The sequence below is a fragment of the Ambystoma mexicanum genome, chromosome 1p, assembly GCF_040938575.1.
Source record: "Ambystoma mexicanum isolate Mex_15411 chromosome 1p, UKY_AmexF1_1, whole genome shotgun sequence".
In the NCBI taxonomy this organism is placed as follows: domain Eukaryota; kingdom Metazoa; phylum Chordata; class Amphibia; order Caudata; family Ambystomatidae; genus Ambystoma; species Ambystoma mexicanum.
Window position 1 is genome coordinate 777432336 of NC_090921.1, and position 6000 is coordinate 777438335.

The 6000-nt window shown below is 46.5% G+C and overlaps 1 protein-coding gene across 1 annotated transcript in view; it reads right to left on the reverse strand.

Annotated features, from left to right (window-relative positions):
• The window catches only part of GATAD2B (GATA zinc finger domain containing 2B), an 851520-nt gene extending 848909 nt beyond the window's left edge, over window positions 1–2611 (reverse strand). The window contains exon 1 of the mRNA XM_069651324.1: window positions 2280–2611. The gene's annotated coding sequence lies outside the window, so the exon portion shown is untranslated. The remainder of the gene's footprint in view (window positions 1–2279) is intronic.
• Window positions 2612–6000: the final 3389 nt, after the last annotated feature.

Below are 6000 nucleotides of genomic sequence, written 5' to 3' on the forward strand. Positions count from 1 at the left end.
AAATCGCTTCAAGGATTAGGAAGTGGCATGGTACAAAACACCAATCACAGTGCTAATGCATATTAAGGATGTAGATAAACATTAACAGTCAATTTGATGTTAACGGTGACAATAAAAGTATTTACATGGACAAGTACAAATAGAAAATCCAACAAGAAGAGAAAATATGGTTTAGAGATGCAGCTCCCAACATGCTACCCACAATACGTCATGAAACTGCAAACCACAACTGTATGGAAACTGGTCTGCACAAAAACCTACACTCACGCGGAAAGGCGCACTCCAGACCAAACTAACGTCAGATGAGCCGTATTCCAATACCATTAGCAACCCGAGAACATGAAGATACCATTGGAGATTAAATTGATGGTGAGGTAATGATTATGTCACAGAAAGGATGATGGTGAAGATGGGGCGGGCTACAGTGAATCACCTCTGTAGGCACATTTTTACACATAATGCTGAGCAAGAGAAATTGTTTGTTTAAGATGAGAGAGTGTAATTAAGGAGGATGTGAGCCCAGTCTGCAATTTAGGCCCTGTGTGACCACACATCTTCATTTCTGGTTGGTAAAATTATATATTAAAAACAACCTGAGAAACATAAATCCTTAGAAATATGTTAAACAATCCTTTATATTCCCCATGCTGAATGGAAGCAAACATAACATGCATTGGCAACTCCAGCAGTTTTGGCTTTTGTGTAGGACTGGGAGGTATTTGCCAAGCACTGCCAGAATAGTAAAGGCCATGAGATGGAAACTGCCAGATATTATGAGAGTACTTGGGTTTATGAAGTCAGTGCCTGCCTGCAAATGCCTACTTAATACTTGCACACAAGCGTGCAAGTGAAAGATTAAGGATTTACATATTGCTTCCAAATCAAGTGGCTGAAGGTACATTTGGGTAATGCAACCTTCATTGCACATTAAGGGCAGGTATTAACCCTCAAAGGACTGCTTAAACATATGACTGGCAGACATTATACAAAACAATGCTATTACAGCATGACAGAGCGGTCTCAAAGAAGCCCCAAGATGGTGTGTTTCTGGTGGGAATAGACACAAGGATGAGCATGAACACGGGCAGTCAATGGAGTAGGTGGGGTTAAGTAACCAAACACGGCCACAATCTATGTTCCAATCCCCACACCCCATCTCCCTCCTAACTTTATACCAATGCAATCATTTCAGTTTACAGGTGGCACTTAATAACCAAAACTAAAAGTACAATAGTTCACAAAAGGGGCCCAAGGTTATTTTGTGACTGTTTAAACCGTCTTGAGAAAAGAGACTAATGCTGCTGACTGGAGCCGAGAAGCGTTTTAGGTGTTCAAATGCAAAAGCCCCTCCCAACAACTCTCATAACTCTTACATTAACGCTAATTTAAAGCGATTTGTTGCTATTCACAAATGAAAAGGAATTGCCCTTTCAAAAATGTGGGGAGCGATCCGAGTGCCAGATGGTGTGGGGTTGGGTTTCAGCACACATCATCCTACTAATCACATTCTGGAGCCGAGTGGGAGCTGCGAGTCCCTGGACCCATGGTGGCAAGAATAATGTTGGGTTGACTGTAGGACTATGGCCAGTAGTGAACATTAGGGTGAAGCTGGGACAATAGTGAATACGAGGCGATTCATCCCTTAAGTGAGGACGTTCGCGATGCTGGAGGAGAGATATGGTGTTAGCTAGATCGGCGCAAGAAGAGGACGAACGGGGACTGCTAGGGTTATGGATGGTAGCGATAAAAGTATGTTGTCAAGATGGTGATAGAGGGACCGCAGCAAGGATGAGCGAGCGAGCGAGGAGAATGCTGTGCTGTAGTGGGAGGTGAAGGACTTAAGTGATGAATGGGAAGTACCAAGGATTTTTGTGTTAGACACCAGAGGACGTGGTTGAGATGCATTGATAAGGACTGTTAAGCTGTCATGGGAATAACGGTGGTAAGCGGTTGTAGTATGGAACATGATGCTACTAGCATAGTAGCGAAGGGGATTAGTCCGACTATGAGGCGAGGATGCTGTGATGGAGATGAAATGTTGGAGTATTGAAGACTGGGGGCGATCCTAAAGGTCTATAGAGGACTATGATGCTGAGTGTTGATAGCGAAGAGCTGTAGTAAGACATGGTTATGATGCTGGGACTGTAGCGAGGAGGACGGGAGGAAAATGATGATGGTGGACTGTAATGATGAAGGTCTGGCGTGATGACGATCCCCAGCCCCACCCCCGATCCCCGTAGGCACCTCCCCCTCCAGGCCCAGCTCATCCCCGGTTTCACCTGGCTGCTGTCCCCACGGAGACTCCACCGACTCCGTCCTTGCTCCGTATCCGGTAAGCGGAGAGTGTTTAAGTTGAGGATGCTTAAGAAAGGTGCTGGCCGGGCTGTCTATGTGTGGGAGCTAGGTGCAGACACTGCGAAACAGACAGGAGCCGGCAACCAGCAGCACCGGCAGCGAAGGCACACAAACAATGACGCTGATTGGGCAAGTGCCAAAGTCCCGGGTCCCTCCCCACGTCCCGGCCACAAAGTCCATTGGCTTATGGGGGTGGTACAAAAGACGGACTGTCTGACTGATTGTTATTTCTAATTGGACAGTATAACTTTCAGTCAGTAGGAGGTGGTGAACCGGGACATTTGTCTGACTGCCTTCTCACAGTGATTGGTTCACAGCCCCGTCACTCTAGTCAAATAGAGAGCGGTCTTTCTCACCACCGCCCACAGTTGACTGACAGCAGCAGTGCCCTGTCAAGCTGATGAATCAGTCAGCCAGGCGTGCTCGTCCCGTGACGGTATTACGGAGCCATGCGTAACACCAGGGACCAATCATAGAAGGAGTTTTCCTTTCGTTCCTCGTGAATTGGACTGTAGTAGTTTGATTGACAGCGGGCGTTCCGGTCTGCGCGAGAAGGCAATTTGAGTGGCAGGTGTGTTACCCAGTCACGGCACACGCTTTGGAGCCTCTTGTTTTTGCCGGTTTGTTGAAAGACCGAAATTAGACAAATGTAAAATGTCTGGTTTGGGAATCCCCTAGGGAGGCGGGAACCGTAGCCCCGTGACAGGGTCGCCCTGATTGCAGTACCATCACTCCCACGCTCAAGGATGTTTTATGGCTTGTGTGTTTTTGATATCTATTTTTTACTTCGTTAAATACTAAAGATATGTAAATTCATAATTAGAGGGGGCCGCTCCCTTTGCTTGAACGAGTATACGTGACTTATTCAAGTCAGTACATACCAATACCTATTGCCTGTAAACGGTATGCCCACACACACTGGCTGAGGTACCCTTTGCAACACTGTTTCTAGAAATCAATTAAGGGGGGGGGGGCAGGATCAAACCACTGGGAACCGAGCAATAATGGGCGAAACGGGACAAAAGGTAATATGCTATTTCTAAGCTTGGTTACACTTGCTATATAAAGCGGCTGTAGTAAAATAGTGCCTGAAGAAAGACGGAGCCAGGCAGGGGTTTCACCGGGACTTTAATTTCCAATACCTTAGCTTCAGGTATTGCATGAACTGAGTCCTGAATTTAATGGGCCAACGTGGCCAACAAGGGTTTGGATGCTATAGATTAAAAGCGCATTAAAAGTTCTTAAATCCGTCCCAGGCTCGGAGGAGCCGGGAAGACGCTGCTGTGCGCGTCCTCAGCTTGTCCCGTAATGCGCGCGTAGCGCGCGGGGGCGGAGCTGATCGCGCTGGCGAGATCGGGGCTCTCGCGATATCTCTACACACCAGTGGCGGCTGGTGAGTTTGAAAGCTGGTGGGGCGTAAATTTCCCAGGGCGAATTTAGTAGCGAGCGTGCGAGCCCACCCCTCCAAAGGGGTTATGGGGGGGTTCTCCCCCCCTTGACATTTTTGGAAAAATGGCCTACAAAATGTGCAATTTACTGTCCAAAAAACCCACAGAAATATGAAAAAAGCATTCGGTTTTTCTTACGTGTGCAAGTGTGATGGTGTATTTTACAGCAGCTTGTATTGAGAATAGCTGGTACTATGGTGTATGCATAAAGAAATTCATTATATAGTCAGTAATGATGGAAACATTTGCACCAAGCACTCATTGTCAACACATCTGCACATTCTGCAGGGTGTGTGTTGTTTGCCGTAGGTCAGTGTGTTATAATGTGACCCTCTCACTTCCTGTTACTGAACTTGCACGATCAGAATGTCACAAGGCCTAGTAGGACCGTTATTGTTATCTTTCTCCCTTGTTCCCCCCCCATTTGTTTGTCTTGTGGCGCCTTGCAGCACCAATTGTTGCATAGGCACCATACAAATATCCAATAAAATAAATAACTAAATCTGGCATATTCCCATTCACCCCCATTGCTGCAGCGCCTGCGCCCATAGCCAGAGCTCCGTGATTTGATTCAGCAAACTAATGCGATTCTCTCCTCACCTTATCACTCTTGAAATCAAAGCTAAAGCTGGGCCTTGAGGTCCTGGCGCTGTGGGCCTTAAACTGAATTTTCAGCCCCCTGACAACTGGCCCGATACAACAGGCCCACATCGGAGAACAAGATGACAAAGCATCCCAAGAGTTGACAATCCTCAGACAATAGGAGCAACACCAGACAAGAAATCAAGAAGTTAGTACAGCGGGCCAGATCCCCACGCCACCCACCCCTGACCCACTCCTGAATGCACCAGCTATAAAATGCAACTTTCAAAACCTGTTACAGGACTGAAATACATGTGAGAGAGGTAGAGCTTTCTCAAAAGATCTCGAGGACAAGCTGGTAGCAGAGGTGGAGAGGCGTGAGGATGATCTCGAAAATTCTGCATGTGAACAGTCCTATGATCTGGCAATGTTATCCACGAGAACCTCGAAGCCTTCAACAAACAACTGCTCCTAAAGCAAGAGGACATAGAAAATCCACCTAAAAGAAACAACGCTCAAATCATGGGTTTACCCAGCCAGGACCGGAACCTGGAGGGCTATGTTCAAAGTCTTCAAAAAGACTTTGAACAAAGATCCTCTCTCTCCCAGATGAGGAACAGATTGCTCTGCACCACACACATAAAGTGTACCCAACCTTTCAATGGAGCAATGGGCTAACGTCTGAGGTACTCACAAGAGTTCACTACTACAATGTCTAAGAAAAAACTCTTGAAGCCATCATGACCAAGAGTGACATTTGTTACAGGGAGAGCAAGTTACTTCTCTTTCAAGACAGTGGATACATGTTGCTCCTTCACAGACATAACCTCCTGGCCCAAGGGTAAAAACATTGTGCATCAGTGGGGATTCCTTTGCTCACTGCTTTTTGCTCTACCTATTGTCACTATACCCTACTAACCCCCTCCCTCCTCCCTGCACACTTTTTTCAGATCCACCAGAGCGCCAGGGGACCATTCAGATGGTGATAGTGCACGGTACAAGTACCCTTTAACATTAACACCTTTGGAAGTGTGCATTGTCCAAAGTGTATTCTGCAGGGCTGCTCCAATTCACGCAGGACCGTGCTGCTCAGTCTTTCTAGTGAGGAGAAAGGGGATGCCGTTGTTCCAAAGAGCGTTATTTGCTGACCAAAAACACAGGTAACCAAATACAATCATTAGAATATGAGAAACGCCTCTGCATTCACAAATGTGTCTGCTCGTCAAGTGGTATGCTGTACAGAATGTAGCATGCATGCCAGGTAGTTGCAAAGCTGGCCTCTACCCACAGGATGGCATTGCCATGTGCACGCAGTGTTAAACAACCACCTCAATAAATAAGTAAACACATACATGAGCGCATTCATTAAGCACAGCAATTAGTGGGAAAACCAAAGACATCCTTAAAATGCGACCCGAAGTTGCCCGACGTCACGTGTGTAGCAAGGCAAACGTGAACACACACACACACCTGGCAAGTATGGGTACCACATCCCAAAGTTTTACGCGCAGTTGATGTTGTAGAAGAAAACGGCAATAACGTCAATTAAATGCACCAGCGTCGTCAGGCGAAGACAAACTTTCCAAAGCAATATTCCTGTCAGCAACATATATTG